The 14,575-nt window shown below is 42.2% G+C and overlaps 1 protein-coding gene across 1 annotated transcript in view; it reads left to right on the top strand.

The window, feature by feature from the left end:
* CALN1 (calneuron 1) overlaps positions 1 to 14,575 on the top strand; it is a 445,907-nt gene that overhangs the window by 92,722 nt on the left and 338,610 nt on the right. The window lies entirely within an intron of this gene.

Here is a 14,575-nt window from a genome sequence, read left to right as displayed (position 1 = left end):
GCTGTTATGAAGGGAGCTGCGTTTCATCTTGTTCCTCTGTGGGTAACCTGTATTTTCTAACCTGGATGCTCAGAAGACATTTCCTTATCTTTGAAATTCAGAAATGTCACAAGGATATCTAGTTCTGTCAGCATGGTCACTAAGCTAATGTGGATTATTTTCCTGCAACAAATGAAGAGATGCTGGAGAAACATATAACAAAAAAGTTAACTCTGTAGCTCAGCCAGTCCTTTGCCTGCTTGCTTACAGATTTATCCTTCTCTCTCCCCCTGCTCCACTCTGTAGAGTAGGGTCTGTCCAAGCAAACTACGTTTCCAGATTCCCTGACCAAAGGGAGGCACCAACAGGAGGTGAGAAGGTGAGGACAGAGAGCGAGGCTCCCCACCCCTACCTGCCTTTGACAGATGTCTCCATGGTACCTCTCCCTCTTAAGGGTTCCTGCCCTGCATCTTGGCAGAGCAGAGCTTTTCCCTGCATGGTCCCAGATCCTATTGGGCGACCCCTACCATGGTTCTAGCTCCTCTGGGCACCCCACCTTTGAGGTCCTGGTCATACTGCCATCACCATATATCCCTCCACAGTAGGGGTAGGAGCAACTTTCTGCTATTGCTAATCTCTGCTAACCAGCCTCTCGGCAGGGGGTTGGGGGGGTGCTTTTCAGCCCTTCTGCCCACTTGGTAGATAGCTCACTGTTGCACATCTTTTTATTGAATTAGTTGACATAGGCTCTGTTTTCCTGACTACACTTTTCCTGTTTTACACATTAAAATAACTTAGTGTGAAAGAAAGGAAGGGGAAACTCAGAGCCCAGAGAGGAAAGCGTAGGGGTGGATGCTGCTTCAGGGTAGGGAAACCCCCAATGGCTCTGGTAGGTGGGAGTCTTAATGTTCATGCCAGGAGGAAAGGTGTGGTCTTGGGTCCACAGCAGGCAGGAAGCAGGAGCTGAGACCCTGGTTTGGCTGCCCCTCCCATAAGAGGGGACTAGACTCAGTCTGCCCACTGCTCAGCAAAGTGGCTGAGATGCTTATGTGTACCAGGAGCTATGGCTGCCAAAGGAAAAGGCCCCCTTGTCAAATGAGAACTCCAAACCTGTGCCTCGGGGATGTGCACTCCCTATCTACACTACCCATGTGGTGCACGCCTTCCAGGCCAAGAATGAATGGACAAACTGGTCCCCAACTGGTGAAGCCTATGGCACCTGTGCCTCAGGCACTGATCTCTGCGCATGTGAAGCTCCAAAGGGAAAAGCAACCTGCTGAAGATGGCCCTGCCCACAAAGAGTGAAACCACACCTGGAAGCTGTTCACTGCTAGAGAAATCAGAGAAGTACCACAAAGAAGATTAGTGCCTTAAGAAACTGAGATAATAGAATGAGATTCTGAAAGAAAGTATGCAAAGGTCAGAGAATAAAAATTATAAGGAAAGATTTATACTCAGTGATAAATAAAAGATGGATTTATAAAAGAAACTAAACTGCTGGAAATGGAAAACATCATCATTTAGATGAAAACTGAGCAGACAGGTTAACCTGTAAGTTAAGTTACAACTGAAAAAAGAATTTGTGAATGTAAAAATAATTTTGAGGAAATTGCTTACAAGATACACAGATAAAAATATGAAAATTTTAAACAAGTTTAAAGGGGGGTGGGATGAATTGGGAGAGTGGGATTGACATACATACACTATTGATACTATGTATAAAATACATAACTAATGAGAACCTACTATATAGCTCAGGGAACTCTCTGCAGTGCTCTGTGGTGACCTATATGGGAAGGAAATCTGAAAAAGAGGGGACATAAGTATATGTACAACTGATTCACTTTGCTGCACAGGAGAAACTAACACAACATTGTAAGGCAGCTATACTCCAATAAAAATTAGTTTAAAAATGTTTAAGAAACTTGGAAAATACAATAATATGTCAGTTAAAGTTTAGTTCAAGGACCAGTTACCACACTGCGTATTTTAAGAAGGAAGGGATTTAATACAGGGAATTTGATGCTTACAAAATTGTTGAAGTGCTGAAGAACTGGATTTTGGATGGCTCTCCAGAATGACTCCCAGAATAATTCAGATTGACCCTCCAGGAGATTTACTACCACTGAGACTGCCACTGGAATCTGCTTGTTGTTCCTAAAACTTCCTCTGGACCCCCCAAAAGCTGGAAAATGGACTTGAATTTGATCCAAGGATTCAGAAGCCATTGTTCTTCTGCCACTACCTTGACTACTTCTTCACAGCCAGGAAACTGGAGAGTGGATGGCGGAACACATCGTGTTTCCATGACTTTTCTTGCCTGTAGAAACAACCAGAAATGGTCAGGAAAAAGACCTTCATCCAGCGGCATGCTGGAGCCACCTCATACCAGCATATGAAAGACACTTGTTGGGGCTTCCCTGGTGGTGCAATGGTTAGGAATCTGCCTGCCAATGCAGAGGACATGGGTTCAAGCCCTGGTCTGGGAAGATCCCACATGCCGCAGAGCAACTAAACCCATGCGCCACAACCACTGACCCTGTGCTCTAGAGCCCACGAGCCACAACTACTGAGCCCACGTGCCACAACTACTGAAGCCCACGCACCTAGAGCCCATGCTCTGCAACCAGAGAAGCCACCATAATGAGAAGCCCGCACGCCACAACAAAGAGTAGCCCCGCTCGCCGCAACTAAAGAAAGCCCACGCACAGCAACAAGACCCAACATGGCCATAAATAAATAAATAACTTAATTAATTAAAAGCAGGGGAAAAAAAAGACACTTGTTAAATTTTCAGGAATTTTACGAGTCAGTTATTAAACATAGCCATTCTTAAATGCATGATAAATGAAATATAAACTTAAATTCTCAGATGAAGTATAAACTTACAGTGAAATAAATTATATTACATCACAAAGGTAATAAATACTAAAAACTCTTCACTTCCTAATTATTTGACTATACTTTACTATTATCTATGATTTTGTGGTTAATTTAGTCTATGACATGTATATGGTGAAAATACTGTATAATGGTGTGCTGGTATACTACTTCACATCTCTTCACAATTCCATGTTCACTGATATCACCTTGTTGGCTCAGAATTGGCCATTGTGGGAGTATTTCTACCATAAATAGGGGTAAATGCTACAGATCAAGATGTTTTTTGAGACCCAGCACACCGTACCATTGTATTAATCTCTCTTCTACATTTTGAACTTGTGCAAGTGCTTTCTAATTTTGGAACTAATTCTCATACAGAGCTGTAGTAGCAATGGAGTCTGGAAAACAAAGTTATTAGCTTTTCAGCTTTTTTAATCTGATGGGGTATGAATGAATGTTGGATGAACCAGTCAAGAGTATTGAGCTTGAATGAAGAGGTCCAACATACACCTAATACATGTCTTTATGAAAGAGAGAATATCGAGTTGGGGAGAGAGCCTATATCTGAAATTATAGACTTAGAATGGTCCAGAATGAGTATTAACAGGTGAACAAGTAGATTTCTCATCAGCAACAAAATATCCTCCAAGTACTAAGTAAATAATTTGTAATTCTTTACCAAGTTGAACTATAATTCAAATGAGATTGAAATAAAGACTTTTTTTTAAGGACAAAGACCAAAAAGCTTTCCGTTTATAATTCCTTAATGAAAGAATTACTACATTCCCTTCATTAAGAAGGGAATTGAACCCAGAAGAGTGAAACAATGAGCAGAGAAATTAGTAAACTTGTAGAAAAGTCTAGGTAAGCATTGGTTGTAACATGCACCAATAACAACTACAATAATAATGACTAATATTGAGGGGTTTAAAAGAAAGGTTGAACTGAAATATTAGAAAAAAATAGCATGGAAGAACAAAGCAATCTCAAAATGATAAACAACCCAGTAGATAAAGGTAAAAAGCAAATTGTAGAAGGGGAAATTAGAATGGCCAAAAAACATATAACAAGCTGCCTAAATTAGCAATCAAGGAAATCCAATTACAAATGAGACAGTCTGATCATACTCCTTGTCAGCAAGGCTACGGGGGAAATAGACATGCCGATAGGCTAATGGTGGGTCTGTAAGTTGCTACAACCATGATGATGATTTTAAAAGATGTTTACAAATTCTTTGATACTCCATCTTTCAAAAGGTGGAGCCTAATTTCTCTCTCCATGAGTGTAGGCTTTCCTTAGCATCTTGCTTTTAATAACAGAATGTGTCAAAGATGACGGTGTGATTTCTGAGACCAAATCATAAAAGGCCCCTCATTCTGTGTCTTGGATCACCTGCTAGGGGAAGCCAGCTGTCATGTCATAAGAACACCTGAGCAGCCCTCTGGAGAGTCCCCTGAGGATGTTGTGAACAGCCATGTGAGTACACCATCTTGGAAGTGGATCCTCCAGCTGCAGTCACACCTTCTGACGGTGGTAGCCCTGATCAGTGTCTTGACTGCAACCTTCTGAGAACTCCTGAGCCAGAACCACCCAGCAAAGCAATTCCTGATTCCTGACCCACAGAACCTGTGAGATAATAAATATTTGCTGTTTTAAGCCACTAAGTTCAAGGGTAGTTTGTTATGTAGTGACAGACAACTAACCCAACCACTTTGGAGAGCACTTTGGAAAAATTCTGTAATATCTTATATAGGTATGTAGGCTAGAGAAATTCCTCTTAAATTTATGCAAAGAGACACACGAAGATGTTCTTTGCGGAATACTTTTCTTTCAATTGGATAGTGGATAAATGAATTGCAATATGCTTTTACAATGGAAAACTATGGCACAGTTAAAAGTAAATTGTGTATATGGATTTGGGTAAGTCCCTAAACTCTAATATAGATTGAAATGTGCAAATTGCAAAAGCATATGTACAGTGTGATATTATTAATGTAAATTGAAAGATATATACAGCGATACTATAATATATTCTATATAGTTACACCCAAATGTAGGAAAATTTAAAATCATGGACCGGAAAGATACATTCCACCTCCAGAATAGTGTTGTCACAGCTGAGTGAAGGAGGTGGAGGAATAGCATAGATGGGCAGGGCTTCGATGTAAGATATTTCTTTGAAAAAAATCTAAAGCAAATGAGGAAAAATATTAGCCCATGTTCAATCTGGGTGGTGGGTCCATGGGTGAATTATATTATTTGCTGAATTTTCCGTTTGTTTGAAATACTCTTTGTTGCCAGTAATGTAGATTTTCATTCCACTACTGTTTTTGGATTTCTCCTTTGCTTTGCAAAGACCAGAACCTTTTCCAAATCAGCTTGCCTCCCAGCAAGCTGTCTTTGCTTTCTGACTTGGTATCTCCTCACTATATGCTGAGATGTCGTTGTGAATTTGCATTCTTATTTCATAGACACCCTGGTTTCTTACTTATTTTTAAGGATGTAACCAGAAGCTTTGTAAAACTGTCTTCTTTCTTGTATCATATTATTATTGACAATCTGTTTTTGGTTCTACTTCTTCTTGAAAGTGCTTCCTCCTCTGATGATGCAGAATTTTTATTTAGACCCTCACGTTGGTGTTTTCTGCTTACTCATTCCTGTCTGATTTGAGCTCTATCCAAACCCTCCTTGCCAACTGGCCTGCCCCTGCAGGATCTTTACAAGAGAACACAATTGTTTTATAAGTGCTTAGCCCAACGCTCAGCTGGTATCCATCTAGTGCTTTGCTGGAGTAAGTAGGGATCTTCTTGTCCCTATAACTTAACTCCTGGACTCTGAGGAGGAGACATACATTTCTGGGATATCTGAGGTCTCCTGCAGTTCTTCCTTAATCAAAAGCAATACACGAAAAACCATAAACCCCACAGGTCATTGTTCGTACTGACACTCATGCCCATAATGAATTTCACATCTTCACATGCAGGGCCCATGCCTCAGACCCTTCTATTCCTAGCCATGTTGCAGACTGGGAGGCATGATCCCTGGGTAGCTAGAGGAAGGGGATTGTTGATTCACAGTGGTGCTAAGGGCAGTGAGGGTTTGACCCTGGCTGCTTTGAAAAAGCAATTCTAACCGAGTCTGAAGGGTGATTGTCTGATGTCATGGTTGGTCATTCCAGAGTCCCAGAAATAGAAGGGAATTTGGGTAGATAAAAATCTCCTCTTATTCCTTTACTATCTGACTCTATTATTTAGTCTGCATTCAAAGTGTGGGTATACCACTGATTATTTTCCATTTTAATCCTAATTGTGCCGACTTAATGGAAGCTTCTTCCACACCCTGGCATTGGTGCTGTTGGGAATATGATTATTTTTGTGTGCCTTCATGGATATTTTTAGGGGAATTTGGCAAAGGCTCTGTCACAGTTGGGTAGGCTCTTAACTTCTAGAATGCAGGGTCAACATGGCCCCATGTAGTCCACTAAATGGAGGACAGAAACCCGAGCAATGTATTCCAGGCTCTCAGAAGATGGCCCAAACTTCAGCTGACATCTTGTACGTCCTTTCTTGTTTTGTTTTTTTAATTTAAAACAAAGGATATTATGGGGTTTTATTTCCATATATATTTGAAATGTTTATGACATTTAAATGCTTCAAATATTACTTTTTTTAAAAAAATTTTTTTGCTACGCGGGCCTCTCACTGTTGTGGCCTCTCCCGTTGTGGAGCACAGGCTCCGGACGCGCAGGCTCAGCGGCCATGGCTCACGGGCCCAGCCGCTCTGCGGCATGTGGGATCCTCCCGGACCAGGGCATGAACCCGCGTCCCCTGCACCGGCAAGCGGACTCTCAACCACTGCACCACCAGGGAAGCCCTCAAATATTACTTTTTAACACTAGGCTTTTCAATGTGGTATAATAATTCTGTTTGAATAACACATTGTATATAGAGTATTTTTTTGGGTTAAAATTTTTTTTTATTTAACTATGGTTGATTTACAATATTGTGTTAGTTTCAGGTGTACAGATTCAGATTCTTTTCCATTATAGGTTATTACAAGACACTGAATATACTTCCACGTGCTACATAGTGAATCCTAGTTATTTATCTATTTTATATATTGTAGTGTGTACCTATTAATCCTATACTCCTAATTTATCCCTCCCCATCCCCTTTCCCCTTTGGTAACCATAAGTTTGTTTTCTGTGTCTGCTGTACCTCCTTTCCAAAGTCCATCTAAGACTTTAAAAAATCTTAAATTAAGTTCTTTGAAAAAATTTCAGAGGCAAGTTCAAATACATTTCTCTACATGTCTTTCTTCCTCTCTCTCTCTATCTGTAGCCCATTACCAGAAATTGATGCAACTTAAAGTACTTTAGAGAGAAGTGCTTCTCAAACTAAACTATTTGTGGGGAAGGACTAGTGTTTTTGTTTTGTTTCGTTTTTTGTTTAAAGCTCCAGTCCTTGGCAGAGTGATTTCTGTAAAATGCAGAAAGAACGAATTAGTGGAAAAATAAAATTAAAAAAGCAAAGATATACAAAAATCAAGTCAACTGGTCACATGCTTAGGTGTTGGGACAATGCTCCAAATTGCTATAAAAATTTCAATGCTTTCTTTCACTTCCTGTCCTTATCTATCTCGTTGCAAACAAGCAGTAGAGAGTATTCAGCTGGCAGTGGTCCACACACTACACTCTGAGTCGTGTTGCTTAAGAGGCCCTGCAGAATTATGTTCTGGGGTACTCTTTACCCAGAATAATAACATCAGCCTACAGGAATGTGCCTGGGTCTTCGGCACTGCTGAGAAAAAAAATGGAAGAGTTCGTCTGGGTTCTCCAGAGAAACATAACCAATAGGATATATATATAGAAAGAAATTTATTGTAAGGAATTGGCTCAGATGGTTTTGGAGGCTGAGAATTTCTACAGTCTGGCGAGCTGGAAACCCAGGAGAGCTATTGGTGTCAGCTCCAGCCGGAGTCCAGGTCCAAAGGCAGGAGAAGACCAACGTCCCAGCTCACACTGACGGAAAGAACACATTTTCCCTTACTTTTCCTTTTTGTTTTATTCAAGCCTCTAACAGATTGGATAAGGCCCAGCCACCTTGGGAAGGGCAATCTTCTTTACTCAGACTACCAGCTTAAATGTTAATCTCACCCCAAAACACTCTCACAGACACACCCAGAGTAATGTTTAACCAAATATCTGGGCACCCTGTGACCCAGTCAAGTTGACACAAAATTAACTGTCTCTGAAGAGCATCATCTCTTGACATCTCTCAAGTCAAAGTGTGTGAGGCTCTTTGGTTTTTTGTTTTTGTTTTTAACATCTTTATTGGAGTATAATTGCTCTACAATGGTGTGTTAGTTTCTGCATTATAACAATGAATCAGCTATACATATACATATGTCCGCATATCTCCTCCCTCTTGCGTCTCCCTTCCTCCCACTCTCCCTATCCAACCCCTCTAGGTGGTCACAAAGCACCGAACTGATCTCCCTGTGCTATGTGACTGCTTCCCACTAGGTATCTATTTTACGTTTGGTAGTGTATATATGTCCATGCCACTCTCTCACTTTGTCCCAGCTTACCCTTCCCCCTCCCCGTATCCGCAACTCCATTCTCTAGTAGGTCTGTGTCTTTATTCCCATCTTACCCCTAGGTTCTAAATGACCTTTTTTTTTTAGATTCCATATATATATGTTAGCATATGGTATTTGTTTTTCTCTTTCTGACTTACTTCACTGTATGACAGACTCTAGGTCCATCCACCTCACTACAAATAACTCAATTTCGTTTCTTTTTATGGCTGAGTAATATTCCATTATGTATATGTGCCACATCTTCTTTATCCATTCATCTGTCGATGGACACTTAGGTTGCTTCTATGTCCTGGCTATTGTAAATAGAGCTGCAGTGAACATTGTGGTACATGACTCTTTTTGAATTATGGTTTTCTCAGGGTATATGCCCAGTAGTGGGATTGCTGGGTCGTGTGGTAGTTCTATTTTTAGTTTTTTAAGGAACCTCCACACTGTTCTCCATAATGGCTGTATCAATTTACATTCCCACCAACAGTGCAAGAGGGTTCCCTTTTATCCACACCCTCTCCAGCATTTATTGTTTGTAGATTTTTTGATGATGGCCATTCTGACCAGTGCGAAATGATATCTCATTGTAGTTTTTTTTTTTTTTTTTTTGCGGTATGCGGGCCTCTCACTGTTGTGGCCTCCCCCGTTGCGGAGCACAGGCTCCGGACGCGCAGGCTCCGGACGCGCAGGCTCAGCGGCCATGGCTCACGGGCCCAGCCGCTCCGCGGCATATGGGATCCTCCCAGACCGGGGCATGAACCCGTATCCCCTGCATCGGCAGGCGGACTCTCAACCACTTGCGCCACCAGGGAGGCCCTCATTGTAGTTTTGATTTGCATTTCTCTAATGATTAATGATGTTGAGCATTCTTTCATGTGTTTGTTAGCCATCTGTATATCTTCTTTGGAGAAATGTCTATTTAGGTCTTCTGCCCATTTTTGGATTGGGTTTTTTGTTTTTTTTGATATTGAGCTGCATGAGCTTGTAAATTTTTGAGATTAATCCTTTGTCAGTTGCTTCGTTTGCAAATATTTTCTCCCATTCTGAGGGTTGTCTTTTCTTCTTGTTTATGGTTTCCTTTGCTGTACAAAAGCTTTTAAGTTTCATTAGGTCTCATTTATTTATTTTTGTTTTTATTTCCTTTTCTCTAGGAGGTGGGTCAAAAAGGATCTTGCTGTGATTTATGTCATAGAGTGTTCTGCCTATGTTTTCTTCTAAGAGGTTGATAGTGTCTGACCTTAAATTTAGGTTTTTAATCCATTTTGAGTTTATTTTTGTGTATGGTGTTAGGGAGTGTTCTAATTTCATTCTTTTATATGTAGCTGTCCAGTTTTCCCAGCACCACTTATTGAAGTGGCTGTCTTTTCTCCACTGTATATTCTTGCCTCCTTTATCAAAGATAAGGTGACCATATGTGTGTGGGTTTATCTCTGGGGTTTCTATCCTGTTCCATTGATGTATATTTCTGTTTTTGTGCCAGTACCATACTGTCTTGATTACTGTAGCTTTGTAGTATAATCTGAAGTCAGGGAGCATGATTCCTCCAGCTCCGTTTTTCTTTCTCAAGATTGCTTTGGCTATTCAGGGTCTTTTGTGTTTCCATACAAATTGTGAAATTTTTTGTTCTATTCTGTGAAAAATGCCATTGGTAGTTTGATAGGGATTGCATTGAATCTGCAGATTGCTTTGGGTAGTATAGTCATTTTCACAATGTTGATTCTTCCAATCCAAGAGCATGGTATATCTCTCCATCTATTTGTATCATCTTTAATTTCTTTCATCAGTGTCATAATTTTTTGCATACTAGTCTTTTGTCTCCTTAGGTAGATTTATTCCTAGATATTTTATTCTTTTTGTTGCCATGGTAAATGGGAGTGTTGTCTTTGGTTTATTACTTTGCCAAGAAATGTTCCAGTTCTTCGACACTGAAAACAGGAACCCACCCCTTTGTTTTTAACCTGCTGACATCTTGTCCTTGATGTGACCATGATGCCAGGTGATACCCAGGAAATAGACTCTTTTTCAGCTCTGGTGCTTTTCATTCAGATAGCCCCCTCCTCTTGATGCAGTCAGCTGCTTGCTGACACCGCTCAGCGCTGGGGACCCCAGTGCTCTGTTGCTGACATTCTGGATCCCTTGGCACCTTAATGTGCAGTGCCAGCCAGCTCCTCTCTGAAACTCACCCTCTGCCAGGTCCTTCCTGACCCTCCTTCAAAACACAGTGTGTTTTATCTTCCACCTAACACATCATGAATTTCTTTTGCCCTGCATCCTACTTCACGTAATCCTTAGCAAAGAATTACTGATGATGTTTATTGAGAACGTACCTGATGCTAAATCAAGTGCTTTCCATACCTTATCTTATTTCATAGTTACAAAAATACTTTTCAGTATGTATCCAATCCCCAGTTTTACAGAGGAGGAGACTGAGGCTTACAGAGGTTAATTAATTTACCTACATGGCTAATCAGAGCAGAGCTAGGATTTAAATCTAACACTGCTTTTGACCAGAAAGCCCTGATTCTTAGCCAGGAAACCATACTGCCTTACAGAAAATACAGAAAAATTGTTCACATGGTAAACAGTCACTTAAATAATATTTCTCAATGAGTAAAATGGCTGTTGAAAAGAAATATATATATATATATATATATATATATATATATATATATATATATATATATATATATATATATTCATTGCCCACCATGTAAGGATCCATCTCTTAAGTTTTAGCTCAGGACTGTGTTTTTCTTTGCTGGTGAACTTGTACATTTCCCTTCCATAGCCAAAGAGAGGATCTTAAAGCTTGGGTTTCCCCAGGTGGCTTGGAGTGAAATTTAGTCCTTAATTGCAGCAGCTGTTTTTAGCTTACTTGGTATAATGCTCTTCCCTTTTTTAAACATGACTTTATTTATCTATATGGCTGGTTCAATTGCACGTGTTTTCTTTCCCACTAGACTTTGAACATTTTGGGTGAATGAACTGAATAGGTACCTAATTTTGTAAGCTGCTTTTTACAGAAGCAATTATATTGGTCTTTCAAGTGGGACTCAGTTGTGACCAGTTTTTTCTGCAAAGTACTCAGCGTTTCTTCTGTGGCTGAACGTGGCTTGGACACGCGTGTTTGAGAATAACCTTGTTACCGCGGTTGTAAAAATGTGTGTGTGGCCGGTCCAAAGCTTCAGGCAACCAAGTTAAGGGTGATAATGGGAAGCTATTTACAAAGTGCTGAGAAACTAGAGTGATGAGTGGTGAAATGGGGAGAAATGCCTTCCGGGCCTGTATCGACCTGAGGGGGGCCTCCCTCCAGGTGGCAGAATTAGAGAAGATCGGTGTGGGTATTTCCCCATGTTTAGGAAGGATTTAAATGATGGTTAAAAATAACAGCTGGTGAGACTACGGGGTCCCGGGGCCCGTGCTGAGAGGGAAGCTTTAGCCAGTGTTGATGTCTCATCCCCTGGACCATGGGAATCTGTCCAGGCTGAAATGACCATGGCAACACATGGTGCCCCAAATTAGGACTGGCCTTAGGCAAGGGAGAGCAGTCCTAGCTCGTGCATCTGATTCTCACCTTTAAACCTGTTTGGTCTGAAATTTAACTTTGAGAAAAGAGATGGTAATGGAAGTCTTCTTCCAAAGAAAGGTTCTTGCCTGTTTATGTATAAGGATAGATTTGGCCAGGAGGGGGAAATTCTGACATATCAATAGTTAGCTGAAGATGTACCCCTTATAACTGGCAAAGGCGTGCGTACTCTGGAACTCCCCCCTGTCACTTGCAATTGGCCCGTGGATGTATGTATGTTTTGTTAGCTGTGGAAAGAGTTAAGACTGGGTTGGAGGCTGGTGGCTGGCTGTTTCCTCTGCCCAGTGTTTGGGGCCCAGAACATTTGTGAGAGTTGCCCCAGTTGTTATGATGAGAGAAAAGTACCTTTGATAGAAATAGAGAAATCAGGAAGTGTGGCCTATTTTTTAGGAAGATAATTAGTTCATTTTTCTACATCTTGAATTTGAAATGGCTGGTGCTGAGCTGAGGCTGCTTAGTTGAAAGAGAGCTTAGGCGGCTTGTGTTCTAGATCGGATTCTTTCACTAACGGGCATCCTGCTCTTGGTCAAGCCCTGTAACTTTTTTTTTTTTGCGGTACGCGGGCCTCTCACTGTTGTGGCCTCTCCCACTGTGGAGCACAGGCTCCAGACGTGCAGGCTCAGCGGCCATGGCTCACGGGCCCAGCCGCTCCGCGGCATGTGGGATCTTCCCAGACCGGGGCACGAACCTGTGTCCCCTGCATCGGCAGGCGGACTCTCAACCACTGCGCCACCAGGGAAGCCCCCCTGTAACTTTTAAGAGTCTCTTGGGTTGATCTCTAAGTCAGCAGCTCTCAGCCCATACAGGGGCATGCTGAGGTGAGCTCTAGTTGGGAGGGAGAGAGAGGAAGGGGCGTCCTCTTGGGCCTGTCACTCAGTGGTGTCACAGGGAAAAGAAGACTGGGGCCTCCGCCCCCCTCCAAACATCCTTCATCAGGGACAGTTGCTGTCATGAGTGTGGCTTGAGGGATGGCAAGGTTTGGGAGCCCTGAAGCCCTGAGCAGTCATCCCCAGAGACTGGCCTTCTGTCGCTGTTTCTTCCTGTAATTTACACCTTGTTACTCAGCAGTGCCCGGAGGGGCCGCTAGGACCACTCTAGCTTAACGCACAGACGCAAACTTTAGTGCCGAAAGAGACCCTATGGGGGACTCACATGGAGAATGATACGTGTGTGGGGAGAGAGCACAGGGGCCGATTCTCTCCCACAGGACGCCTGTCAGGGAGGCCCTCAGCCTCTGCTTGGATGCCCCCATTGGCGGGGAGATTACCCCTTCTGGTGCTGCCCAGTTTACCTTCCTGGAGCTCTGTTATAAGGGTGTTCCCTACCCACACCCTAGAATTGACTCCCCCTCCTGCCTGCCAATTCCCTAATTCTGCTCAGAGGCGTCTCAATCCTCTTAGCCCTCTTTGCAGATGGAGAAGCAGAACCGGACATGCCCCATGGCTCACTCACTATAACAGAGCTTGCTCTTTCCCCTATGGAGAGATCCAACTTTCTCCCTCTCTTTTTTCATATTCTTTTCCATTATGGTTTCTTACAGGATATTGAATATAGTTCCCTGCGCTAAAAAATAAGACCTTGTTTTTTTTTTAACATCTTTATTGGAGTATAATTGCTTTACAATGGTGTGTTAGTTTCTGCTTTATAACAAAGTGAATCAGCTATACATATACATATGTCCCCATATCTCCTCCCTCTTGCATCTCCCTCCCACCCTCCCTATCCCACCCCTCTAGGTGGTCACAAAGCACCGAGCTGATCTCCCTGTGCTATGCGGCTGCTTCCCACTAGCTATCTATTTTACATTTGGTAGTGTATATATGTCCATGCCACTCTCTCACTTTGTCCCAGCTTACCCTTCCCCCTCCTTGTGTCCTCAAGTCCATTCTCTATGTCTGCATCTTTATTCCTGTCCTGCCCCTAGAAGACCTTGTTTTTTACCCGTTCAATATATAATAGTTTGCATCCCAAACTCCCAATCCAACCCTCCCCTGCCCCCCGCCCTTGGCAACCACAAGTCTGTTCTCTATGTCTGTGAGTCTGTTTCTGTTTTGTAGATAAGTTCATCTATGTTCTATTTTAGATTCCACATATAAGTGATATCATATGATATTTGTCTTCCTCTTTCTGACTTCGCTTAGTATGATAATCTCTTGGTCCATCCATGTTGCTGCAAATGGCATTATTCCATTCTTTTTTATGGCTGAATAGTATTCCATTGTATATATGTACCACATCTTCTTTATCCATTCATCTGTCGATGGACATTTAGGTTGTTTCCATGTCTTGGCTATTGTAAATAGTGTTGCTGTGAACACAGGGGTGCATGTAACTTTTTTTTTTTTTTTTTTTTTTTTTGCGGTACGCGGGCCTCTCACTGCCGTGGCTTCTCCCATCGCGGAGCACAGGCTCCGGATGTGCAGGCTCAGTGGCCATGGCCCACGGGCCCAGCCGCTCCGTGGCATGTGGGATCCTCCTGGACCGGGGCACGAAGCCATGTCCCCTGCATCAGCAGGCGGACTCTCAGCCACTGCACCA

This window comes from Mesoplodon densirostris, chromosome 16 (genome assembly GCF_025265405.1).
Source record: "Mesoplodon densirostris isolate mMesDen1 chromosome 16, mMesDen1 primary haplotype, whole genome shotgun sequence".
NCBI classification, from domain to species: Eukaryota; Metazoa; Chordata; class Mammalia; order Artiodactyla; family Ziphiidae; genus Mesoplodon; species Mesoplodon densirostris.
The sequence above is the reverse complement of the archived record's forward strand: the minus strand, read 5'-3'. Positions and strand labels throughout refer to the sequence as shown.